The following is a 12,762-nucleotide window of genomic DNA, read 5'->3' on the forward strand; positions in this document are numbered from 1 at the left end:
TGAGCCTTTAAAATGTAGAGATTTTGTTTTTAGCAGGTGATAGAAAGGGAAGACAGAGAGATTCAAAGCATAGGATTCTGTATATCATAGCTAGCTTGTGCATAAAAGGGGCCCACATGGCAAAATATGTAGGGGACCTATAGAAGCTCAAAGTGACTCCCTGCTGTTAGGCAGCAAGAAAATGAAGACCCATCAGTCCTACTGATGCACCGTTGCTGACAACAACCTCAATGAGCTTGGAAGAAGATTCCTCCCAAGATCCCGGGTGTCAGAGCTTGGCCTGACTCACACCTTGATTTTGGCCTGTGAGACCATAAACAAAGAGCCTAGTAAGACCCACCCGAATTTGTGACCCACAAAAAGTACAAGACAACAAGTGGGTATTGTTTTAAGCCCCTAAGATTGTGGTAACCAGTTACAAAGCAATAGAAAGCTGTTAGAGTCTGCTATATGCTCTATGTGAAATGTTGAAAACACAGATAAATAGAACACTGTCACTTCTTTTGAGATGTTTACAGCAGAGTAAACAAGACAACTGCATAAACACCAAATATAATAATAATGTATTGAACACCATTATAGAAGTCTGCTATAAAATACTATGGAAATGAAAATATGTGGTACAAATTCTGTCTAGGGAAATCAGGAGAGGCTTTTCAAGAGACTGTGATTGGTAGGTTCTATAATGAAAAAATAATATGTAACAGAGGTAAACAATATTACCAGGCAAAAAAGACACAAATTCTTTATGCATGAATATTCACAACCTGGCAAAAATTGTGAAGGCACAAAGAAGGTCAGTTTCAATTTTATAAGAAATTAACTGGTACGAGTGTGAGTGTACCTTGGTGTTTGGAGAAACAGTTCCGTCTCAGAATATCCATTTTATCATATTGCAGAGGGAATTCATCCAAGCACGTTCTGATTAAGCAGTACTGATCATCAATGAGTAACTTAATTGAATTTCTATGATGTATTTAATGGCTTCACTAGCTCAGGAAAGTTGAGTTTTAAGCCTTGAAAACTGCTCTATGAGGTAAGATTAGATTCAGCTGGGGGTGACTCAAACCTCAAATAATAATAACTCAAAGCCTCAAATAAGGAAGACATTTATTTCTCTGTGAAAGTCTTGAGATGGGCAGCTGGGTGGGAGTGATCATTGTGGCTTCATGTGTCAGGGATCTGGGCTTCTGTGGCTCTGAAGCATGTGTGCTTTATATTTCCCAGGTTGTCTAAAGATCCATTTGTCTTTAAGAATTCCAGGATTTATATTATATTCTATCCAGTGGGAAAGAGTGAGGATGATTATGGTAACCCTCCTTTCACATTTCAGTAAAGTTATTACCAAGAAATTACACATATGACTTCCATTTATAAGTTCTTGCTCAGATCTTTTCACAAAGTCATTAGCTGCAAGGAAAGCTAGAAAATTTAGTTCTATTTTACATGGCCATATACACTACTAAAAGTCATAGATTCTATTACCGTGTGTGATAGAAGTTATGTACCTTGTATAGGTAACAACTAAAAATAAGCACCCATATATTTTCTTTAAGTTTTACATTTAAGGTTACTTAGGAAAAGCTGAGTTATTTTTAACATAATAGTTGTGTTTTTAATATGCTATCACACCATTCCTCAAAGTTCTTAACTTCAAGTGATAATAGGTCATTTAGCAATGAAATTGGAAGTATAGATGTACAAAGAACTGCACTTTAAAATAGACTAATTGATAGTTATTCATTTTTAAAAAGAGAGCATAACAGATACAATTTTCTGGGCTATAGTGTTATTTCTTCACTTTTAAGCACTGGACATTCAGAAAAACCAGTTAAAAGTCTTAATAAGGTGCATTAGTCACATAATAATTAGAGCACATGTTATTAAGCCTCTGGACAAGAATTTATAAACAGTTTATATAGCTTATAGAAAAAAATGAATTTAGCAAATCTAACTTGTCTGAAGATAGCAAAGACCCTTTCAGGGGAACTTGAGTGAACATGACATATAAACAAGTAGATTTTTTCTGGTAATCTTTCTCTCTTTCTTCTTTCTTTCTTTCTTCTTTCTTTCTTTCTTTCTTTCTTTCTTTCTTTCTTTCTTTCTTCTTTCTTTCTCTTTCTCCTTCTTTCCTTCTTTCTTTCTTCTTAATCTGCAGAAAAGTTTTATTTCTTTAAGGACAAACAATTAAATCACATCCAAGTCCTTAACTTAAAAACACAAACCAAAGTAGCCATTATTCCTTATTTGGAACTTGCAGACTGTAAGAGTGTATGTCACTAAATAGCAGCCTGGATGAGTGTTGATCATGTCTTCCCCAGAAAAGAAGTGAGTTATAAGTAAAAGTTACCCCATCATGGTCTTGAATATAGCACCTTCAGAACCATACTAGAAGTGAAAATCAGCAGTTTAATAGTCACTGGAGGGAGCAGAATGGCTTTGGAGCCCCTCAAAAAGCTTCATCCTCAGAGAATTGTTACTACTTGATCTGTTTGGCAGTTTCCTGGTCTTATCTTTATTTGCTGAGTCTGTCTTTATCAACCTGACTCAGAGCTCATTCAATGAGGAAAGCTCTATCCCCAGGACATTCCACACACACACACACACACACACACACACACACAATCAGTGGCAAATGTTTAATACTGTATGTAGATGCCTGAAGTGGCCAAGGTAATTGAGGCAATTAAAATGGGCAAAATCTTTAAAAGAAAATCTGGGGAATGAGAAACCAAATGCAGAAGTTGATGGAATTGCATTAAAACAAACGTGGCTCAACAATATGCTGTCTATAAATTCACACTTTAAGTTTGAGTACAAAAAGAGACTGAAAATGCAAGGATGGAAAAATATATACTACACAAGTAGTAAACAAAATAGAACAAAAGTGGCTTACTAATATTAGATTAAAAAGACTTTAAGGTAAAAATTATTCTTGGAGATAAAAAATGACATTTATAATGACAAAAGGGTAAATCCATCAGGGAGACATATCATAAATATATATGCACCTAACAATGAAGCCCCAGAATACATGAAGCAAAAAGTGACAAAATTGAAGGGAAAATAGACAATTCAACAATAATAGTTGTACAATTCAATATCCTATTCCCAACAATTGGTAGAACAACCAGACAGACGACCACAAGGAAATACGAGATGTGAACAACACTACAAGACAATTAGATTTAACAGACATACATAGAACATTCCATCCAACAACAGAATACACATTCTTCTCAAGTGCACATGGGATATTCTCCAGGCTAAACCATATATTATGCCAAAGAGCAAGCCAGAATAAATTTACAAGTTATGGAATCATACAAAGTGTGTTCTCTGACCACAGTGGGCTGAATTTAAAAATTAAAAATAAAAATATTTTTTTAAATTCACAAGTGTGTAGAAATTAACACACTTCTAAATAACCTAAATAACAATGGGTGAAAAGAGAAATGGATGTAAAGAGTAAACAGAAAGTACTTTGAGATGAAAGAAAATGATAATACAAGATATCAAAATTTATGCAATGCAGCTAAAACAGCACTCAGAGGAGATTAATAGCTGTAATGCTTACATTAAAAAGTTATACTCAAATCAATGACATAACGTCAAGAAACTAGAAAAAATAGAAGCTAAACCCAAAGAAAAAAGAATGAAAGAAATAATAAAGTTAGAGTGGAAATAAATGAAGTAGAGAAGAGAAAAAAGTCAACAAAACACAAATGTATTTCTTTAAAAAGATAAACAAAATTGGCAAACCTAGATTGACCATGAAAAAAACTGCAGAAGATTCAAGTTACTAAAATCAGGAATTAAAAAGAAAACATCATTATTGACCTTACAGAAATAAATATAATTCTAAGAGAACACTATGAACAAATGGATACCAACAAGTTAGTTAATTTAGATGAAGGAACAAAACCCCAGAAGAACACAAATTACTAAAACTTAAGAAGAAATAGAAAATCTGAAAAGCACTAAAACAAATTTAATAATTAGTACATTAACACATTCCTACCAGAAAAAGTCTAGAATTCAATGATGAATTCTGTAAAATATTTAAAGAACAAATAATGGCAATCCTTCATAAACTCTTCCAAAAAATATTGGAGAGCAGTTACTTTGATACCCATACCACAGACATTACAGGAAGAAGAAAACTAAAGACCAATATCCTTTACAAATATCAGCACAATATCCTCAACAAAATGCAGTAAACTGAGTCCTGCAACATACAAAAAGGATTATATACAATGACCAAGTGGAATTTATCCAAGGGATGCTAGATTGTTTTAACATGTGAAAAACCAGTTGGCATAATATACCGTATTAATTGAGTAAAGGACACAAACTCCATGGTAATCTTACTGGATACAGAAAAATGATTTGACAAAATCAAACAATCTTGCATGAAATAAAACACCCAGTGACCTAATAGTAGAAGATAACTTGCAGGAAAACCCATAGCTAACATCATACTTAATGGTGAAAGACTGAGTATTTTCTCTGCCCAAGAACAGAAACAAGACAAGATGCCTGCTCTCACTACTTGTATTTAACATTCCACTGGATATTCTAACCAGGGCAATTAGACAAGAAAAAGAAATAAATGACATACAGATTGGAAATGGAGAATTGAAACTATCTCTATATCAGATGCCAATTAGGTGAAAGAAAGAAAGAAAGAAAGAAAGAAAGAAAGAAAGAAAAGAAAGAAAGAAAAGAAAAAAAAGAAAAGAAAAGAAAAAGAAAAGACATCTAGATTGGAAATGAAGAAGTTAAAATTACCTCTATTATCAAAAGATGATTTTGCATATAGAAAATCAAGAATCCATGAAAAATTACCAGAATTAATAAAAAATTTCACCGAGGTTTCAGGATACAAGATCAATATACAAATATATATAGTAGTTCTATACACTAGCCGTGAACATTCTGAAAATGAAACTAAGAAAACAATTCTATTTGTAACAGCATCAAATTCGATAAATTAAACAGAAGTGTGTAGAACTTTTACATTAAAATCAATAAAACATTTTTAAATTTATTCATTTTGAGAGAGAGAGAGAGAGAGAAAGGGGTGGGGCCCAGAGAGAGAGAGGGAGAAAGAGGATTCTAAGCAGGCTCTGCACTGTCAGCACGGAGCCCAACTCAGGGTTCGATCTCACAAACCATGAGATCATGACCTGAACGGAGATAAAGAGTTGGATGCTTAACCAACTGAGCACCCACGTGCCTCCATAAAACATTATTGAATTACATTTAAAAAGAAACAAATGGATGGAAACACATTCCATAGTCATGAAGTAGAAGATAAGATCTTAAAAGATGACATTATTCCCCAAACTGATCTACAGATTAAAAGCTGTTTTTTGCAGAATTTGAAAAGCTAATCTTGGAATTCATATGGAGATGCAAGGGACACAAATAGATTTAATGAGTAACACAACAATAATTTATAAATAGAAACGATCATATTTTGGAGAATTCTCCTTTACCCTGACCCTTCTCCAATTTGAAGAGCATTTAAGATTGAGTCTATAGCTCAAGGAAGAATAAACATAAAATGGCCATGCTCTCCCTCCCTTTCCTACTGAATACAAACTATGGGTTTGGTTCAGGGACAAAAAAGCAAGTGCCTGGAATAAAGTAGAACAGAAATATTTTAAATTAGGACCCAAGGGCCACTGTAGTGTGTTTACAAAACTTCTGCCCCATGAGGTCTCGCTGAGATGAATTGACATGCCCTTCTCAACATGGGAGAATGCAGCATAGTATTTTGATTTTCAAAACGTCTCTTCATGCTCTGCAGTTCCTCTTAGCAGCCCAGTGGGAGAAATGCAGGCTGCTGCCTCTGAATTTAACCGACAGAAATGAATAATGCTCATTCAGAGAAATGACCTGCATTTTGTCAGATGCCATGCTCTGCACAGCCTCCTCTCCATGGGACAGCCAGACAGCGTTCAGTGCCATGGTGCACAAGGTTAGCAGCTGGAAAAGAAATCATGGCAAGCCAAGGGTGAGTTGCAATCCAGTAAGGAGAGATGGATGTAAAGATTCGCAGTCCTAGAAAAACATAAGGGAAACAAATACTCTAATAGGCACTGATTGATGCCATTCATTACAGGTCAGTTTCTGAGGCTAGCATCTGTCTTTATCTTTATACTCTTGGTTGTTAAAGCCAGATGTGGCTTAGGTGTGGATAAGAGAAGTTGCCGTGGTTAAGAGTTATGGGCTTTGAGGAAGACAAACCTAGGCTTGGATCCTACCTCTGGAACTTGAAGAGGCAAAGTAACATGGCCAAGATCCCACAGTTACTATGATATAGTTTCACCAACTGCAAGATGCTGAAAACTATTAATAGAGTTTTCTTCATAGGATTGCTGTAAAGATTAAATTATCTAAAACAGATAATGTGTTTTTATCATAAGTAACAAGTTTTAATACTGGCTTTTATTAAAAATGAAGCTGATTTTTACCTTATATCATTATTTTAGCCAGCCTTCACAGATTTCTGGACTCTTGAACCCCATTCTGTTAACCAAATATGAGATTGGGTTGGCAGAGCTGTGAAGAATTATTCCCCAGAAGTTATCCCAGACTTGGACTATGACTACCATTCCAAGCCCATATTTTAATTTTTATGGGAAATGGATTTTAATGGGTTATACAGGATGAAAGGATAGGAGAGTCTCATGGTTACTAAATTCAAAGAAAATGCACATCCTCAACTAGAAAGGAGAATAACAATATTAAGACTATTCTGACATATGGATCTCGTAAGAAGGTCAAATGACTGTGTGTGCTTTGGGGGTGGGGGTGGTTAAGCACTCAGAAAGGGTTGGCAGTGCTTATTATATATTATTTGTGTTTTTTAATGTTTATTTATTTATTTTTGAGACAAAGAGAGAGACAGAAAGAGGGAGGGAGGGGCAGAGAGAGAGGGAGACAGAGAATCCTCAGCAGGCTCCACACTGTCAGCACAGAGCTGGATGTGGGGCTGTATCTCATGAACCGGGAGATCATGACGTGAGCAGACATAAGAGTTGGTGCTTAACTGACTAAGCCACCCAGGAGCCCCTTATTTGTTTTTTTTTAAAGATACAACAGTAGAAACCAAGGTTTATGAGTGGCCATCAGCAGGTTAGAGCTTGTGGGAAAGATGGAGTGTCCCATGTTGGGCAACGTGGAGGTTAAGGACAGTGGAGGGGCCAGGCAATATGACAGCTCCCTAGCATCAAGAAGGACAGAACAGGACGGCGGCACCTAGACTGCTAGAGGATGTGTTTCCTGTGGGAAGCAGTGTCCTGGGCCCAACCAGTGGGGAGGGAGGAATTGGAGCACATGATCCAGAAGAACCAGTGTCTCTTCATCAATACCCAATGTAAGGTTTGCTGTGCCTCACTCATTTCTGAGTCCCACAGGCTGACACACTATTAGGGCAAAAAACATGCCAACAAAGTGAAGTGACACCTAGCAGTCCATGGAATGGAGACATTAAAGGGGGAAACAAAGAAGCTTGGCTCAGATCAGAAAAACAGCAGAAGCAAAGACAAGAACCAGTGCTGCCCCATTTGTCACATGACCTTTTCCTCCCCTCTTCTGGCCCAAGACACCTGGGGAAGACACCCAAAGAACTGAAAGTTGAAGCAGCAATCCACTAAGGTGGAAACCTTGCCTCAGAATAGAGACATAATAGACCCAGACAAGTTCTGCAGCTTCTGCCATGAGACATTCAATGACCTTGTCATGGCTTGAGGACGTTATGTGGGCAAGAAACACAGGAAAAAGGAAACCAGGTTCAAACTCATGGCACACTAGGAGCGGCTGGCAGACCCTGCTGTCACTGACTCATCAGCTGCAAGATGTATAAGATAGTGCACCAGTGGGCACCCCAGGTTAAATCAGCCATGAATCAGCTTCCCATGACCATGGTCAGCCCTTGGCTTCTCTTCCTCCTTTCTTATACCTGGAGAATTCATGGGCCTAAGGCAGGAGTAAGCCATAGATAGCCTATGATTGGTCCAGGCAAATTCACCCTTTCTCTTCCCCTTTGGAATGGGCTCTATAGGGCAGGAAAAGGGAAAGAGGTGGATCTTAAGAAGACTTGGGAACTCACAGGATGGTTCTGGAGGTTCAAGAACTGGAGGATGGCTTTCCCCATACCCTAGCCCTTTTGGGCCATATGTCTTGAGACCCAGGCCTGTCTTTCCTTTGCAGGTCAGTTTTGAACCAGTCTGCAGTTAAAGAACTGAGTTCTCCCTGCACTCTAGGCAGATCCAGTGAAATCTGGAGCTTTCACACCAGACCTTGGCCTAGATGGGAAAGGAAAGAAGGAAGTGGCTGCCCCATAGAAGCTTAGAAGCTTGGAGCTACTATGACACTCCCCATTCCCCTAAAATGGGCATGCTTTCCTGAGCCTGGGACCAGATGCTGGCCAGTTGTATAGCTTTCTGCCCACTGTGAAGTTTCTTCCTGGAGCAGTGACATAGTCCTGGAAGAACAATGCTACCTTTCCTGCCTCTTCTCCACAGTTCCTGAATGGTGCTAAGGATCTGCAGAAGCTGGGGCAAAGCTGGAGCTGGAGACTAGTGACATCATGGAAAGCTCCAATGGAAGCCTTTCTTCTCCTCCATCATTTGTCCCAGGGTCATGTGGGAAAGTCCCCACATGCAAGTTCCCTTCATGGTTCTGTGCCCTTAAAGGCAAACTGCCTGATGCCAGCTCAGAGGTTCATTGCCGCTCCTTGGCTCCACTGGCCCTCTCTTTTTCCTTGTGCAGCAGACCACCTGTCCAGATTGCTGTGGTGTTAGCCCTCTCCCATCATCCACCAGAAGATTCCTGGGTCCCAGGGAACAAGATAGGGCCCCCAAGGAAAGAAAGGAGAGCTGGTGTAGGTTTATGCAGCAAAGAAACAGATATTCCCCAGGCCTCAAACCTAGATTTCTTTACCTCTGCTGTGTTCTGTGCCCTGGGACTTTACTGGGAGTGGATATTTCCTTGTAGCTTTCACACAAGAATTCCAAGGAGTGCCACCATCATAGGCCCCTCTTCGTTGAGTCAAAGAAGCCCTTACCCTCTCTTGGGGCCTCTTCCCCCGCATTGCCTTTCCCTTTGTCTGTGAAATGCCATTATTTATCGTGCATGGGTGTGTGTGCATGTGCTCATGCTCTGTCTCTTGGTCACTGAAGCATCTAAATAAAGAATTCGTCCCAGAGGCCAGACTGGGATTTGGGGCTATATTGCCATTGGATCTAGTATGTGTGCCTTGACCCTCACCCTCATCCCCGTTAGGTTCCCAAGGCTTTAAATACTGATGTTAGGAGATGATACAGAGATAAACATCTAAATCACTTGTCAGTCTTGTGGAAGCCTTCCTACGTGCCCTAAACTTAATAGAACCTCATCAACTCGTCCACTTCCTCCTGTCATGGAGGGCCTTATGGAGGTCTTCATAAGGTTTAAGCTAATAATCTACTTTATTTGACACAATCATTCTGGCTTTTAGGTGGAGAATGAATGCATGGGAATAGGACAAGAGATAGACAGGGAAGCCAAAATGGAGGCTGTGTCCAATATGGATCTCTCCGGGCTAGTCCCTTCAGGGCAGAGACCTAGTTTCTTTCATCTCCACTTCTCTAATATGGAGGGGTGTGTCATGAAGTATTTGTTGAATGAATGAATAAATGAGTGAATAAATGAATGAGGGTGTGTAAGGAAAGATGGCCTTTTCCCACATAGCTCTTACATACAACTAGGTGTGTTCCATAGACTTATAAGCCTAGAGATTCTTGCAGAAAGCTTTTCTATGACCCATAAATGAGCTAGGGAAGGAATGAGTCTGATGGCTTCAGGGGCCCTTTGTCTAACCTTTGTTTCAGACAGCCAGATTTGAGGAAGGTGCCCAGGCAGCCTCAGCTCCTATTCTTCACTCAGCAAACTGTTCAGGATGTCAGCATCAGCCTCATTTATTTGGCAAGGAAATGAAGGGCAGAAGGGTGGGTGGTCTGCCATATCAAGGGTGCTTGGCCTATAAGACCTCTTAGTTTGAATCTAGAGTCCTACTAGAAGTCCTTGTTGGCAAGAGGGCACAGAGATGAATGCTTTCTTTCCCTTGGGGAGCTCATACACTGTTAAAGATCATTATGGCAGTGGTCAGAGGGTTATACAGGGCACAGCAGGAATGCCAAAGATGTAAGCACTAACTCAGCTAAGGGTATGAACAAGCTGGAGAAGTTGGGAAGCTTGAATTTTATCTGCATAACAGCCTTTTGAGCTAGGTAATGATATTCCATTTTGTACAAAAGGTTCAAAAAGGTGTAGTATTTTGCACAAGGTCTTGATGCCAATAAGCTACAAAATGGAGCATGGAATCCAGTTCCCTAGATTCCTAGTCCAGAACCCTTTCCAAACAAGGACCAAAATCCTTCCCACATGACCCCTCGACCTGCCTCACCCTCCTTCTGGCAGGGCCATGGTCTCACAGAACTAGTGGTCACAAAATAAATTGGATGAGGCTCAATGGTTATTTTATACTCCAAGCCCCACCCCCATAGTCTGATAATTTTACCCAAGATTCCTAGTGTATTAGACTCCAGTTACAACTATAACAAACTGAAATCAAACTGGTTAGCTAAAACAGGAAATGTATTGATTTATCTAATGAAAAATTTTGGTGCAGGGATGGCTAGATCCAGATTCTGACACAGTGTCATCAGAAGGAATTTAATCTCAGTCTGCTTTCCTGTGTAGCCTGTTTCTCAGCAAGACTGTCTCCAGAAGGTAGCAAGATGGCCTCTGGCAGCTCCAGGCTTATATCCTGATGAATAGGCAACTACAATGGACAGAATATCTTTTTCTACTAGTTCCAACAAAAAATTCTGGGACTGGGGCACCTTGATGACTCAGTTGGTTAAGCGTCCAACTCTTGATCTCAGCTCAGGTCATGATCCCACTGTTCGTGAGTTCAAGCCCCACATCAGGCTCTTCACTGTCATCTTGGGATTCTCTCTCTTCCTCTCTCTCTGCCCCTACCCTGTTTGTGCTCTCTCTTACCCTTTCTCTCAAAAATAAATAAATGAACATTAAAAAAAAAATTCTGGGATTGACTCATTAGCCAGCTTGGCCCTGTTCCAATTCCTAAACCAATTACTGCAACTAGGAAAATCGTGCTCTGATTTGTGGCCTAGGAAAGAGTAAGCACCATGTGAAGCACACTGACTGAAAGTGAAAAGAAGAAAGTTATGGAGCTTCTTCCAGACTAAGGGAGAAGAATGGATGTGGGTGAGAAAACATACCTGTTTGTTAGCCATATCCAGAAATTGTCTATTTGAAATACCACTTTGCTCCTAACTTTCTGAGATACATTTAGTAATATGCTCCAATGTTTAGAGTACAGTTTGATGAAACCTTACATATGTGTGTACATCTGGGCAGTCACCCTCCAGATTAAGATACAGAATATTGCCAGCTTCCAGAAATTTCTCTCATTCCCCTTCCTAGTCAGTATCCCCTAGAAGTAAACACTATTTTGACCTCTATCACCATAGATTAGTTTTTCTTGCTCTTGAATTTTATAAAAATGGAATCATACTCTCGTTAGCTCAATATTATGTATATGACATTCATCTATGTTTTTGTGTGTCTCAGAAGTTCATTTTTTTTCATGCTGTATAGGAGTCCATTCTATGAATACACAACAGTGTAGCCATTCTGTTGATGGATAATTGGGTTATTTCTTGTTTTGAACTACTATAAGTAAAGCTTTTGTGAAAAATTTTTTTAAAAGGTGCAGAAATTAAAGTATTAAGGTCAATGAGGTTATGCTAGTCACCATACAGTGAATTGCTTTTCAGTGGTCTATCTTGAACCAAGGTCTTCTGATTCTCAGCTTGTTGAGTTTTACTTGAGGCTGCATAGGAATAAGAAAAACATCCTTGAACACTGACCATGATAGCCTCCACAGGAAAGTAGAACCTTGACAAACCATATGGTGATAAGTAGAGTAAGACTAGGAAATCTTTTTTTCATCTACCCAATAAAGGCAAGAGTTCTCTTTTGTCTTACTGTCAGTGTGCATGTAGTATGGCTGAATAAAGTCATCCTGGAGACAACCTGCTCTCTACTTGTTCCAAAGGAAGATATAAATTGAGCCATTGGGGAAGAAATGAAGCCATCAGACACAACTGTGATGGCTTTTTAATGAGATTGTTTGTACTACGCCAGCAGGTAACCTTGGTGCTGAATCAAACCCAAGAAAGAGATGGTGAGACATCAAAGGAGGATAGAAAGAGAGAGGCGGAGCAGGAGCTTAGATCTGGCAGCTGGCCAGCCAGCTACAGAAAAGGAACTAAATTATGCATCTTATTTAGTACATTTATTAAAAGAACATTTCTAGGCAAACATCCCAAAACAAATGTGACTATCAGCTAAGTGCCCCGCAGTCCTGAGCAGATTTAGTGCATGACAATTTTCTCATAATGGCTTTGTGGTGTTTGCTGAGTTTCATCTCTTTATAGCATTTTATGAATTGTCATTCCATGGGGATTTTAAATAGGCTGAATTTGTCCTTCATTTGTGGTTGTTCAACAAAGTCAAAAATGGATAAACGTAGAGTGAATGTGGCATAGGAACTGGAAGAACGTATGTGAGTTCAAATGATATTCAACCTAAGTTTTTGATTGACATTTACCAACAAATCAGAGCACTACTGATTTCTATTGTTCATTAATTTATTTTAATAATTTTGAACATTTCTTT

General features: G+C 39.0%; 1 pseudogene; it reads left to right on the top strand.

Annotated features, from left to right (window-relative positions):
- Positions 1 to 2,131: 2,131 nt before the first annotated feature.
- LOC106989108 (zinc finger protein 346-like) lies at positions 2,132 to 7,881 on the top strand (annotated as a pseudogene).
- Positions 7,882 to 12,762: the final 4,881 nt, after the last annotated feature.

Source organism: Acinonyx jubatus, chromosome B3, assembly GCF_027475565.1.
Source record: "Acinonyx jubatus isolate Ajub_Pintada_27869175 chromosome B3, VMU_Ajub_asm_v1.0, whole genome shotgun sequence".
Taxonomy (NCBI): Eukaryota; Metazoa; Chordata; class Mammalia; order Carnivora; family Felidae; genus Acinonyx; species Acinonyx jubatus.